The following is a 14,923-nucleotide window of genomic DNA, read 5'->3' on the forward strand; positions in this document are numbered from 1 at the left end:
GCTTTTCTGATGCCCAAGACAAAAAGGGCATCATAACATTATGAAAAGGCACTATTGAAAAATTACACACGGTTCACATGGACCATAATATAATAGTGCTACAACCGGGACACTGGCAGACGTATTCTACAGAGTTCTATACATTGACAGAATAAATAAATTTGTAAAAAACCTAAAAATTCTAAATAAAAGGGGCACTTCTCAAATTTGAGGGGAGGTCCGGACACCTTGGACCCCCCCCCTCCTAGATCCGCCCCAGAAAAGAATAATCAATTAAATTAATATTAATATAATATAATAATTATAATATAATATAATATAATATAATATAATATAATATAATGTGATGTGATGTGATGTGATGTGATGTGATGCGATGTGCAAATATAATACAATAAAAAATACAAAAACTAAAAAACAATAGCATGTTCCCCCCCCCCAAAAAAAAAAAACCCCCAACAAACCCAAACAAACAAAACAAAACAAACACACACACACACACACAAACACGCTCACACACATACACACACACACAAACACAATCACACACACACACAAACACGATCACACACACAAACACGGTCACACACACACACAAACACGATCACACACACACACAACAACAACAACAACAACTCCAAAACGTACAATAGGTATCTGGTTCCGTTCCGTTCCGGTCCGCGTTTTACCAACACCCCATTTGTACATGCTCTGCTGCGCAGGACAGGAAGAATACTAGTTGGTGTAGCCGCGTTTTTAAATCGATCAACTGAAAAGTAAGTAGACATCTTACATAAAGTATAATGTAATTAATATTGAATTTCATGTGTTAGTGAAGGCGTGCATTCTAAAATATGTTCCTGTCAGCCAGAAATATGCTGTGCCAATGAATTACAAGTGACCAAATTACAAAATGAGTCCTACACCAAGACTGGCAAGGTCGATGACACTGACGTTGATAGAATCGGAACATACTTTCGATTTATACATATTGTCTGTAGGTCAAGTTGAAGAAGGGTGCAATTTTTTAACATTAATATTTCTAACTCTAAACCCAATACTTGTCCACTTCTTTGAAAAATAAGAAACATCCTTACATTGAATAGTCTATATATGCTTTTCAGGGTTTTTTGTTTGTTTGGTGTTTGGTGGTGGGTGTTTTTTTGTTTTTGTTTTTTTTAAAATTTATTTGACTTATTATTAAGTTCCTTTTTCAGCTGGGAAACTTGTTTTTGCAGGTATTATTATTGTTATTATTTGTAGATGAAATTTGGTAGCTCTAGTTGGGTAACTTCGGGGGCATTGATTGTCTCAAACCATTACACGTAGTCCTATGGGTCGGTATCAAAAATGGTAACATTTTGGGTCCCGGCTCTAAATTATATTATAAAATGTATATATTTCCCTCTTTTTCTCCCCACAGAATATTACTTTGACTTCAGTACACGAAACCACACATATTTGTAATATATTTTGGACATAAGTCAGTATTATATTTTATTTCAGAAATTATGGCGAAATCCCTTGCCATTAACGTGAAGTTATATAAAGTTTAATATTTTGTTAAAAATATTATTCTTTAACTTTTTCTGCATAGGCCTAATGTAATCATGATATATTAAGTAAGGGGCCGTCCATAATTTCCACGAGCGTACAAACCGTATACTTTTGACCACCTCACTCCCCCCTAAAAGTGTACATCCCCAAATGAAAAATGTTGATCGACATTTTTCATTTTCAAAAAAAAGTGTACGCTGTCCCCTTAACCCCCTACCCCCGCGTACGGTTTGTACGCTCGTGAAAATGTTGAAAATTATGGACGGCCCCTAATAATACTGTGCTATTATACTTTATTTTCGATAATTATATTTTAGGATTTTGTTACGCAATATGTGTGTCCCTTATATATATATATATATATATATATATGTCCACACTGTTACCTCCATCATAAAATGTTCATAACTGGTGCTACGAAATTCCGCAGTTGGTGGTTTAAAAAACCCCAGGAGAACAAAATGATGTTCAGTCATATCGTCACATATCGTAGGTTTTCCCCAACCATGTATAATTGTAGGCTACTCCCTACCATTCTTACAACTTTCTGTCATATATCCACCATGCCAAAACCATTAAATGTGTACATATTTGACTGAAAATACTCGAGTGTTTGCAATAAAAAACGGTAACAGCATTTAATAAAGTTTTAATTTGTAAAACGCCTCGTTCCATTCTTCGCTGTTTACTTCCGGGTTCTATTCAATGCTTGTTATCGCGATTTAATATGAAGACGTGTTTAAACTCATAAATTATTCGTTTCCAGAGTAGTGTAAATTCAACCAAATTTGTCAACATAATTATTTTTTAAATAAATTATTTCAATGAAATAAAAACAAAAAACCTAAACCCAACCCAGGATTCGTCACGAGTATTTTTTAATATGGAAAATATCAGCCGAGTCTATGTTGATCGGTATTTGTTGAGGTTGATATTTTACATATTTAAAAACACGAGTAGCAAATTCTATTTATCCTATAACACTTCTAAAATAATATTCTAATTAATTTTTTAGTAAATCACAGTACTAAAGTCGCCGCCATCGATAATATGACGTCATCACGATTAGCACAGATAAGTTTGACGTCACGCATTTTAAACAAATCTTTGAAAACGTTACGCTCAGGTACACGGGTCTTGTTGGCTTGTAAGCAAATGACCCATCCACAGCAACACATTACCTAGATAGCTTGTAAATTTGCATACCATTATTAACCGGGTTAATAAAGTAAATTATCACATGGGTTTAGGCCAAAAAAAAAGAAGAAGTTTGTTTCAGGTAACATGGCCAAAAAAAGTAGGGTAGGTAGGTAGGTAGTTTTTTTTGTTTGTTTGTTTTGTTTTGTTTTTTTTGTTCAAAGGTTACCCTACCTTAAATATGTTTTCCAGAGAAAAACTCAGTCTCAAGATGAAAGGCATGAAGGCAAGCTGTCTGAACAATCTTAGTTTACTCTTTGCAGCCAGAGAGAAATAAAAACAATTTCACTGTCAATGTCAGTTTTAAGTTTCACATGCCATTTTCAAAAGACAGGAAAACAAAAAAAGTTCAAACTATTCCTTTCACCAATAAAAGTCAGTAGATGACTGCACAGAAACTTCACAGCTTTGTCCAGTTTTGACTGCACAAATTTGTCCAAGTTGGTCAATAGATGTTTGCACAAAAAGTTCACAGATTTATCCAGTCAGTAGATAAAAACTGCACAAAAAGTTCACAGATTTGTCCAACTTGTATTGGAAATAATAAAACAATACTAATTTTGTGTGCAATTTACAAATCAATCGGCTTAGAAATGAATAACTGGTAGTAAATTTCATAGTAATAAAAAAAGGCGTTCCTAGCCCGAGTACTCTGACTGTAAGAGAGCTAGACGGACATTTGGACATAAATAATGAGAGCGTGTTTATGTTCAAATGTCCGTCTAGCTCTCTTACAGGCAGAGTACTCTGGCTAAGGCGTTCCCTGTGGGACGGACTTATAGTTTTAATGTTTATTAGCCTATTGAACGGACCCATGCTAAAATCACCCAAATTAATTTATTCCCAAATTAACTGAAACACTAAAATAAATGTGAACTGTTTAATGTTTGTGATTATTCTTGAATATTCCGTTTATTTAATTATTACCCATGCTCAACAGTTGATAGGCCTATCTACATCACTGGCGAAGAAGCGGGGAAGGGGGTACTTTGTAGCAGCATCGATGGTCTATATATTAATTGTATATGTGTGTGTACCCACCCACCCCACTTGTTGGTATCTTCCTACAGGCTACACCCGGGTACTAGGCCTAAGCAGTAGCCAACAACGAAAATTGTACCATGTCTTCCTCAAATGACCTTCACCTTTGCAGTTTGTGCATGTGGTATCGAGAAATCCTTGATTGTTTTGTTGAGATCGCACGTTGTTGTTTTTGGAAAACAAACCTACAATGTATGAGATATCTGGAGTTACGATAATACGATATATTTTCCTCTATAGGCCTACAGTATTTAGCAGTTTGTAATAAAAGCCGTTTAATCGCCACACACGTTACCGTACTGTCATGCGATCTCGTGTGTCACCAATTACCGTGGTACCTAATAAGAGCACGTGTTATTAACAGTGTTCTACACTCGGTTTTATAACTTACTCTTCTTTGGCTAGTGGACAAACTAAATTTACTAGCCAAGCTTAAAATGTTACTCGCCACAGTGCGACACTACTAATTTTGTATCATTTATGAATGTGTTGTAAGTATCTGGATTGTTTTCGCCAAATTACTAAAATCAACGATGAGTTCCGAATTGTACCGACAATAAATTCGTGTTTCGTAAAAACAACAAACAAAAATGGCCGACTCTGAGCAAATGTTCGTTGAGGAAGGCCGTGTGCGGACATGGGCATCAGTCAAGAAAATTTCTATTGAGACAATGGAAGTGGTGATGTCCTTAGGGTTTTCCTCCATAGAGGCCTTGTCATGTTTGGAAATGGACGACTTGAAGAAAACAAAGTTGCCAATCGGCCAACAAAAACTTCTCATAAAAAGTATTGCATCCACTTTCCAAAGTGAACCAGCAACCACTGCAGTACCTCAAATAGCAAGAGAACACCAAGAAGGATGCAAGCAGAAGAGCCTGGCCAGCGGCACACCGATGAACAGGAAGCCGACCCACCCACAAACCAAACCACATCAGCAGACAATGAGTTTGTCCAGCAGCTTCTGCAGCAATTTGAGAGCCATCAGACAACAAGACGTGTGACTGCAGAAACAATGCATCCAGATAATGTTACAGGTATGTTGTCCTGGCCCCCCAAGTATATTTAAAATCGCTAAGTGCGCCTAAGTCAAATCACTACGAAATAGTAGATTTTGTTGCTGGTACATCCACAGTGTCTGAAAGGGTAGTATCCACTAACGATGAATTTGAACTCATCTGTAGGTCAGGAACTAGGAAACAGGCTAGTACAGGAGGGTACCATACCGATGGGGCAAATTTTTGACTATCTGTCTTACACATCCCATGTATACAGCCTGATCAGCACACATGATTTGGTGTCCGTGTATGTATACGATAGGGAATACAGGCGATTACAGAACATGCATAAATTTAGATGGGGAACAGCTGTGGGCCACCTATCAGCAGGGTTTCTCAGAATAAGGCAGACATCACAAGTACAGGGTCAGGCATTCAAACCCAAATATGTACCAAACAGGCCCAAACCAAATTTTGCTACACACACAGGGGATGGCAAGATTATTTGTAGAAAATTCAATTCAAAATTTGGGTGCCTCCTCAACGGGTGCAATTATGAACATGTGTGCAGTGTACCCGGCTGCTTTAAAATGCACCCAGGCTCGCTGCATTCCGAATAAAAACCCCACCAGTAAAACCTTCGTGTGGCCTAAACTTGGCAGCTTGGGAGGATGAATTACACTGTGAAGATTTTGATAGGGAGTTCATTTTGGAGGGCATCCGAAACGGCTTTGATATCATTGCAAAACATTATAATCCTGTTCCGACCGAAATGGATAATCATAAGTCAGCATGGCCACATAGCCCTTTATATAAACAAGCCTCAGCAAAGATAGAGGAAGACATTTTAAATGGGAACTACATTGCCGTTGATAAAAACCCCATTATAGTAAGCCCGCTAGGAGTAATACCAAAAGCAGATGGTGGGGTGCGTATAATTCATGACTGTAGCAGACCTGTAGGTAAAGCAGTGAATGATTATGTCAGCCAGTTAGAAAAATAGCGTTTTCAAACGGTAGATAGTGCCACTCAGCTCATAAAGGAAGGCTACTTTATGGCCAAAGTTGATTTAAAATCTGCATACAGGTCGGTTAATATAAGCAAACACAGTCAGCTAGTGACAGGGCTAAAATGGCAAGTTGATGGGAAAAAGCAATATTTTTATGATACTAAACTCCCATTTGGGTCCAAAATGGCACCAGGCATATTTCATAGACTGTCCCAAGCTGTCAGACGAATTATGTCACGCAAAGGTTTTACGAATATCGTAGCATACATAGACGATTTTTTAATATGCGAATCTACACAAGCAAAATGTGCAAACGCTCTTGCAGAGCTGATCCATCTTGTCAGGAAATTGGGGTTTATGGTCAACTGGAGCATGGTGGTAGATCCTACCCAGAAGCTAATTTGTCTGGGGATTGAGATAAGACTCGAAGGAAATGCAACTAAAGCTTCCGACAGAGAAGCTCACAGCCTTCAAGCAAGAACTGGCTGCTTTTGGGAAGCGTAACCGAGCAACAAAACGGCAGTTGCAATCTTTGGTGGGAAAGTTAAATTGGGCGGCAGCAGTAGTGTACGGTGGTCGTGTTTTTCTGCGCAGGCTCATAAATGCAATTAAGTTGCTTCAGCAGCAACACCATAAAGTTAGGTTACACACAGATATTTGCAAAGACATAGATTGGTGGCAACGGTTTATGTCTCATTTTAATGGGAAATCCCTGCTATTGGATAAGCTCCCAGTGTCCGCAATCTATACAGATGCCTGTATGGAAGGAGCAGGAGGTCACTGGGGAGACAACTGGTACTATTGCAATTGGCAACTCGATTTGCCATCAACGTTTCACCTTCATATTAATGAAACAGAAGTCCTTGCAGTGGTTATGGCTGCTCATCACTGGGGGCACATGTGGGCTAATCACCGCATATATGTCTTTTCAGACAACATGGTTACAGTGTCAAGTATCAACAAATGCACTTCACGTAATAACACTATCATGGGATACCTGCAATATTTATTTTGGCTCTCAGCAAAATTTATTTTCCATATTTTCGCACGCCACATTAAGGGAAAGCACAATGAAAAAGCAGACATAATATCTAGGCTGCATGAGCCTAAAGCATTTAGATCCTTTTTAAGCTATTTGTCATGTTCTGTTCCCATAGGCATACTGCTTGAACACATCTCAACCAGGTCTCTTTCATTTCTTCTGTCTAGGCACGCGTGGAGGTGAACCGCTTGCAGTGCTGGATACTAGAATTCGAAACCTGAGATGTAGTGTCTTCGCCCAGTCTACCAAAAAAACTTACTCAACATATTTGAGCACATATCTACATTTTTTTGTACGTTGTTCAATATACCAGTTTTCCCTATCTCACACACTGACCTAGGGCGGTATGTTGCCTATCTGTCGTTCAAGTTGAAATACAGATCTATAAAAAATTACTTAATTGTAGTACGACTCCTTCATCTGGAAGCTGGTCAACCCAATCCTTTGGACTGTCATTTCATAAACTCCATAATTAAAGGGGCGCGCAGGATGTTGGGTGACACAGTGTGCCAAAAAGCACCTATCACACTACAGATTCTGCTGGACATCTTTAGCCAGTTGAATTTCAAATGTACCAAAGATCTTGCATTTTGGGCAGCATGTGTAGTTGCCTTCTTCTCCTTTTTCCGCAAGTCTAATCTGTTGGTCCCTTCCCTTTTGACCTTTGACCCAGCTAAGGATTTGAGCCGACATAATGTGCAGTTCACTATACGAGGAGCCATTCTAAAAGTACTTTGGTCCAAAACCATTCAGTACAGGGAAAGGGCCCTAATAATTCCCCTGCCTTTCATTCCCAATTCTCCTCTATGTCCCAGCACTGCACTTTGGCTGGCCATAAAGACAGTGCCTCGCCAATCACTGCAGGCCCCAGTGTTTCAGTATAAAACTAGTGTAGGCACCATTCCCCTTAACGCATAGGGTGTTTGTGTCTCATCTCAAGTGTTGCCTACAGGCTTGTGGAGTTGATCCTGACAAGTACGCATGGCATAGTTTTCGACGAGGTGGGGCCTCCTTTGCCTTAGAGTGTGGAGTTCCAGTGGATCTCATACAGACTCAAGGAGATTGGCGTAGTGATGCCTATAAAAATTACATTGATCCATCCCTGGGTGCACGGCAAAGGGTCGCGAGTTTATTGGGTCAAGCAGTGGGGAGGGTCAAATTCAGTTAGTGATTACTGCCCCTTTTATGCCTATCTTTTATATATATATATATATATATATGTGTGTAGTCAAGTTTTTTAGTCTGTTATCTGCCAGGACAGCTACCTACATTGTAATCAACAGTGATAACTATATCTGCTATGTTTGTGTTTTGTTGGTTGTATTTATCTGCAACTGCCCACAGTTTTGTTTTTGTTTTTTTGTTTCTATGATACAGTTGAACAATCCACTATAAGTTGTGCTTTGTAGTGAGAAAATCAGTCTGGCAACCTGTGGCGGATGATAGCAGACTTACTGATTGTGACTTTCACAAAAACTGTGGGAGACATATATGTGATGCATATGCCAAGTGTGTAACATATCAATTATTGCAAGAAGTCCTTTGGCTCACCTACATCCTACACATATCCTATTTACCACAGGCTTGGGTTGTTTTGGAATACATGGTTATTAATTTGTGTTTTAAATTCATTGTGTGCATTCAATGAATGCAGAGAATGCATTTGCGTATTCCACTTTCAAAATAAAACCATGATTTTCTCCCAAACCTGTGAGTTTTGTTGTGTTTACTTATATATGTACTGATGTTAATGGAAATATTATTCATATAATATGTTATTAATAGCAGGAATTAAGCCTGCACTTATGCATGCTGTGTAAGAAAGGACACTTACACTAAGTTAGGGTGATGTTTGGCTCACCGATCAGCTGGGCATAGGCCCTTCCGGCTGTGACTCTTCAGCTAGGTTCCCCTTGTATTTTTAGCCAGCTGTGCGAGTCAGCTGACACCAACTGACCATTGGCAGTGAGCGTAGCATATAGTTGGGTTTCCCTTGTATATTTATAGCCAGCTGTGCGAGTCTGCCGACATTGACTGACCAATGGCAGTGCGCGTAGCATATACATTGCTGAGAGGGAACGTTTGCATTGGGGAACCTTTTTAAAATTGTAAAGGGATATTTTTTTCAATGAAGCTATGTCTGCTCGTAAAAATAATGGCAAAGATACAAATTATTGACGCCGTATCATATTTTGCATTGACGCACGAGTGGAAATAATTGGGGATTCCCTGATGGGATCAGATGCTGGGTCTCGCCAGTCAGTGGATTGTTTGGGATGCCCCAAACAATCGGATGGAAGTTTGGTTTGAAAACCTCTGCGGTTTTCAAGCAGAGCCACTTTAATTTGAATTTTCATTGAGCGGAGACGTTAGTTATTAAAAGCGAATGTTACTTTTCTCCCACTGTCCCACCCTGTATACCTATGTTTAAGAAATGCATGTATGTAGTTGTAGTTTTGTAGTAAAAATAGTATAGTTTGTATATGAATACATGGTTATTAATTTGTGTTTTAAATTCATTGTGTGCATTCAATGAATGCAGGGAATGCATTTGCGTATTCCACTTTCAAAATAAAACCATGATTTTCTCCCAAACCTGTGCGTTTTGTTTTGTTTACTTATATATGTATGTACTGATGTTAATACGAAATTCACAGTGATCAATCGGACAACTTCGTAAATAGTGAAATGTTCCGACTGCACAATGATGTCAACAAATTTCATTTGTTTTCGCTGCTAGGACTCTGAACGCACATGACAAATAATTTAATACTTAGACGTTTTTGGAGTCAGTCGCCAGATGGCGACGATAATAAATTCAGTCAGTCGCCACGCCAACATTTTGGTCGCATTGGCGACCATTTTGGTCGCAACGTAGAACACTGGTTAATGATTCCAATTTCAAACAAATTAGTTATGCTCATATCCATTCAACGTCCAGGCATGTCTAGTCTGGGTCCAGTTTCTAACAACACCAGTGATTGGGTCCAGGGCACGGCGTAAGAAGGCGCCAACAAGTGGGGTGGGGGTGTATAAAAACCATCGCTGCTGCCCCCCGCCCCCCCCCCCCCCACGCACACACACTCCTCAACCTCCACTTAACACACACACTGACGTGTAAGAGTTATCCTACTTGAGTACTTCTGTCGTCTGCTTTGTCGATCCGCGACCACAACTTCTCTGTGCGCTTCCCCCCACCCCACCCAACCCCAGCAAAAAAAAAAAGTTCAGGGTCGGTGGCAAAATTTAGGGTCGGTCGGGTGACCGGAAACAAACGATTTTGTTTTTGTTTGGCCTTATGACATGGATATCATGGGTAAGTTATACGAGATATATATATATATTTAAATATATATGTGTGTGTGCATGATATTATTATATGGTAACCAGACACTGTAACTTTAATTTTTGTTGTTGTTGTTGAGCATGTGGAGGGTACACAAAGTATTGCACGTTTGGACTGTCAGTGTCGTCTAGGTAACCGAACGTAACGTTTTACCCAGAATGACAATCTGCAAATGTCGTATGGACTCTGTAGATCCATACTTATAATGGGTATGTTTTGGGGTGAAAACACGACTGGTGAGGTTGCAACCATATTGTGATTAAAAATTCACCACAGCTGACAATTGTTCGTGTTTTCCTATTGTCAGAATGTTGTTCTTGCCTTTCACATACATTGCCATGCCTTCATTACGTCAGTAATTGCATGCCAGCAAATTTTTCATTCGTCAGTCAGAAATTTCGTGGGGGTGCGTAATTTTTTTCTTTGTGTATACATACACACACACACACACACACACATACATCATAGAGATATGGTACAATACCTTTCCAGGGGTCGGTGGGGGATTTGCCTTGAAATTTTGACAGTGACCAGCGGTTGGCATAAGGGGGTGTTAATAATTACGTAATGCCCTAGGGGTCGAGAAAGAGGGCGGTATGTTCGATATACGTAACATTTATGAAGACTATATGTTATTTCTATTCATTACTTAGACCTAAAAATGTGGTGTTTTGTTTTAAATGCGCGGTCGGTCTAGGATCGATCCCCATCGGCGGGATTGTTCCAGCCAGTACGCCATGACTGGTATATAAAAGGCCATGGTATGTCGTATCCTGTCTGTGGGATGGTACATATAAATGATTCCTTGCTAAAAAAATAAAAAAAATAATAATAAAAAATATATTTTAAAAATGTAGCGGTTTCCAAAGCGCGTGTGCAGGGATTTCAGCGGGATTGGGGGTTATAGACTGCGTTGAGCGAAGTTTATATGGGGCCATGTTCTCCCAGAAAATATATATATATATATATATATATATATATATATATATATATATATATATATATATATATATATATATATATTTATCTTGGTCAGGGAAGGGTTTCGACCCCCAATACCCTCCCCCCTGCACATGTGCCCGTTTCCTCCGGTTTTAACGAAAGAATAATACGTATCCTCAACAGAACGTTCTTTGTACAGCGCAAGAATTTTTATTTCATTTTTTGAGACGAACCCTACAATTTCAAATCCGCAAATGCGCCTGTTAACTGAAATTGACAACAGGCTGTCGTTTGTGGTTTGCAAAGCAATGGCCGTAAAGGCGACGAATCGAGCGTATACTTTTGACGTTCTCCGTTCATAGCGAACACACACGAATGTTTTAAAAGTGCAGTTGAACTTGTATTTCATATTTGTACATGACATTATTATATTGTAACCTGACACTGTAACTTTAATTTGTGTTGTTGTTCAACTTTTATAATGGAATTCCGATATGCCGAGTAAAAGGCGCAATAGACCACGTGCAATAAAGATTTGATGTCAATTGTTTTTCATTACTAAAATCAAAAATTAAAAACAAAATTATATATGTATACATGTAATAAAAAAAAAATAAAAAAAAATAACAGACATATAAAACAGACATATATAAAAAAAATTCAAATGATGAAAAATAAATAGGAAATTTTAAATATTAAATATACTGTGTTTTGTTATTAATTTTCTTTTTCTTTTTTTACATGTATGTACAAACATAACAATGCTTTTTCATGCACATTTTCATGAAATTAGAAATGATAGTGGTATTCTTTGGCAATATTTATAATTTGTTAATGTAAATAATTTAATTTGTGTGTACAAAATGACATACTCCAATAGGAATTATGATTTCACTGAGCCTGTTTTAATATAAATGTATTTGACATACCAGAATCTAAATATTCTACTTTTCAGTACTTATATTAAGAAAAGTCCACTGTAAATTATCTTAATCATGGTTCATACACTTATTTACCAAGAAAATGCATGCCTTTCCATGGAACCAAAACAACATTTAAAACATCCAACAGTGGGTGCAAAACAAGGCGTCGCGCGTCGCATGCGACGTTTACTACCCTCATTTCCGACGCCTATTTTCGCCACAGTTGCTCAGACTCCAGTTTATATTTCCTTGGTTCATGTCTGAATGTATAGCTCGGCTTCTATGGGTTAATTTCTTCAGAAACACTTTGAGTTTCCCACGAATACAGCGTCCATTACTGCTCATTGCCTTTGTTTTAAAAATATTTTTTGTTTTGATTCATGAGCACATGTCCGAACCAAATTGTTAACAACTACGAAAAATTACTCCCCTACCTTTAATTGCCGTTAGATTTTCTCCAAAGTTTGTCCAGACACAAATCTTGAACGAGAATGACACAGATTCCACATACCAGATGATAACTATGTCACCTATATCGACTTCGCCGAGAGCGCCTAGGGCAAAAAGCATGTAATTTTGTGCCAGCTGACATTTTGACTTTTTATGGAATATTCTTCAAGAGGGGTGAAAGGATAGGACTTAATCTAACAACGTCATAACATGTTATGATATAAAAGCAAACGTGATGACGCCATATTATTATTATTTTATTTGTTTATTATTATTAAATTTTTTTTAATGATACCACTAGAGATCATTGGTTTCATATTAATTGTGTCACATACTTTGGAGGCTTTCACCCCTCTTGAAGAGTATTCCATAAACAAGCAACATGGCAGACGGCAGAAAACTGCATGCATTTTTCCGTATGCATTCTCAGCAAAGACGATATCGGCGACATCGTTGCAGTCTCATGTGTGGAATCTGTATATGTGTAGTGTTTTGTGGGTTTTTTGCGATTTGTGTCTGAACAAACTTTGGAGGACATCTAACGGCAATTAAAGAAAGAAGAAAGAAGTGTTTTATTTAACGACGCACTCAACACATTTTATTTACGGTTATATGGCGTCAGACATATGGTTAAGGACCACACAGATTTTGAGAGGAAACCCGCTGTCGCCATTACATGGGCTACTCTTCCGATTGGCAGCAAGGGATCTTTTATTTGCGCTTCCCACAGGCAGGATAGCACAAACCATGGCCTTTGTTGAACCAGTTATGGATCACTGGTCGGTGCAAGTGGTTTACACCTACCCATTGAGCCTTGCGGAGCACTCACTCAGGGTTTGGAGTCGGTATCTGGATTAAAAATCCCATGCCTCGACTGGGATCCGAACCCAGTACCTACCAGCCTGTAGACCGATGGCCTGCCACGACGCCACCGAGGCCGGTCTAACGGCAATTAAAGGTAGGAGAGTAATTTTTGTAGTTGTTAACAATTTGGTTCGGACTAGTACTTCATTTTGCCAGCGCTGTCCTATGATAACCTTTCCTGTCAGGACTGATACATTAAAATGTCTTGTTTGTTTCTTTTTTCTTCTTCTTTTTCATCTTAAAGCTGCAGTGTCTGGAATATTTTTATTATTTAAGCATTTAGAATAGATGATCCAGTTCTCTATGGTACATAAAAGGCCCACAACATCGCTATAGTTTCGCAATGCTCGCTTATCTACATTATCTAGGTCAACTGCAAACCCAATGGCCAGCTTGTTTTTCTTCAATTAGCGGGACGCTAGTAGAACTGGGAATTTACGCGATTTGCGCAGGCGCTGAGCTTATCACGTGACTTTGAAAAAATTTAACTGGTTTATATCCATAGAGGTATGGTACAATACCTTTCCAGGAGTCGGTGGGGGATTTGCCTTGAACTTTTGACAGTGACCAGCGGCTGGCATAAGGGGGTGTTAATAATTACGTAACGCTCTAGGGGTAGAAGAAGAGGGCGGTGTGTTCGATATACGTAACATTTATGAAGACTATATGTTATTTCGATTCATTACTTAGACCTAAAAATGTGTTTTTTTTGTTTTTTTTAATGCGCGGTCGGTCTAGGATGGATCCCCATCGGCGGGATTGTTCCAGCCAGTACGCCATGGTATATAAAGGGCCATGGTATGTGATATCCTACTGCGGGATGGTACATATAAATGATCCCTTGCTAAATAGAAATAATAATAATAATAAAATATATATTTTAAAAATGTAGCGGTTTCCAAGGCGCGTGTGCAGGGATTTCAGCGGGGTTGGGGGTTATAGACTGCGTTGAGCGAAGTTTATATGGGGCATGTTCCCCCAGAAAATATATTTCAAGTTTTTCGATCCCCAATACCCTCCCCACTGCACATGCGCCCGTTTCCTCTCTTAGATTATATGTCAAAATTACCAAACGTTTGACATCCAAAAGCAGATGATTATTAAATCAATATGCTCTAACACTGATGTCGTTAAACAAAACAAACTAACTTTACCCTTTTGGAACGAAATAATATTTGTTTGAATTTGTCGATTTTAAAAAGTGAAAACGGTCATTTTCTACTTTAGTATATTTTATTAAAAATATATACATGATCATTGTGTTATACAAACTAAACTTTGAAAGTTCTACTAACACTTTATAAAATATTAATTCTTAAATAGAAATGTACGATTGTCGATAGTACGTTGTCAAGATCAAAACCGGTTTTAACGAAAGAATAATACGTATCCTCATCCGAACGTTCTTTGTACAGCGCAAGAATTCTCGTTTCATTTCTTGAGACGAACCCAACAATTTCAAATCCGCAAACGCACCTGTTAACTGAAATTGACAACAGCCTGTCGTTTGTGGTTTGCACTTGTATTTCTTATTTGTGCATGATTTTATTATATTGT

At 38.4% G+C, this 14,923-nt stretch overlaps 1 protein-coding gene across 1 annotated transcript in view; it reads left to right on the top strand.

Moving 5' to 3' along the window:
* Positions 1 to 701: 701 nt before the first annotated feature.
* Positions 702 to 14,923, top strand: part of LOC121386130 — a 47,149-nt gene continuing 32,927 nt past the window's right edge. Inside the window, exon 1 of the mRNA XM_041516930.1 lies at positions 702 to 776. The gene's annotated coding sequence lies outside the window, so the exon portion shown is untranslated. The remainder of the gene's footprint in view (positions 777 to 14,923) is intronic.

This window comes from Gigantopelta aegis, chromosome 12 (genome assembly GCF_016097555.1).
Source record: "Gigantopelta aegis isolate Gae_Host chromosome 12, Gae_host_genome, whole genome shotgun sequence".
NCBI classification, from domain to species: Eukaryota; Metazoa; Mollusca; class Gastropoda; order Neomphalida; family Peltospiridae; genus Gigantopelta; species Gigantopelta aegis.